Genomic DNA, 468 nt, shown 5'->3' on the forward strand with positions numbered 1-468 from the left:
CTTCTCTTCTGTGTCGGATTTCTTGTCCTTTTTCTTGGTATCTTTGGGCTTTTTCTTGCTACTTTCCTCCTGAGGCTTCTTGGGAGAAGGTGCCCCTCCATGACTATGCCCATGGCCACCTTCACCTCCATTAAAGATGCGGACAACCTTTTCGACCATCAAGAAGGCCAAGATTCCACCCAGGACCCCCAAACCTACGGTCATATCGTGGGCGTGACCTCCTTCGCCGTCGCTCCCATCTCCACCATGCGAATGGCCGTGCTTTTCGTGCGAATGCCCATGGCTATGACCATGAGAGTGGCCATGACCGCCCTCTTGGGCCATGATGGCATGAGGAATCAAGTGGAGAAATGCATCGCCCAAAAGACCGCCAGAAGCAAAACTGAACGAAAAACGAATTGATCCCCTGTGCATATCAAACACGTCTTGAAGGGCATCTCAGTATCTCACCTGAGCAGGACCTTGAGT

At 51.7% G+C, this 468-nt stretch overlaps 1 protein-coding gene across 2 annotated transcripts in view; it reads left to right on the top strand.

Moving 5' to 3' along the window:
* The window catches only part of LOC131878868 (semaphorin-1A-like), a 47,055-nt gene that overhangs the window by 18,354 nt on the left and 28,233 nt on the right, over positions 1 to 468 (top strand). The gene's annotated exons all lie outside the window — the stretch shown is intronic.

This window comes from Tigriopus californicus, chromosome 4 (genome assembly GCF_007210705.1).
Source record: "Tigriopus californicus strain San Diego chromosome 4, Tcal_SD_v2.1, whole genome shotgun sequence".
Lineage (NCBI taxonomy): Eukaryota > Metazoa > Arthropoda > Copepoda > Harpacticoida > Harpacticidae > Tigriopus > Tigriopus californicus.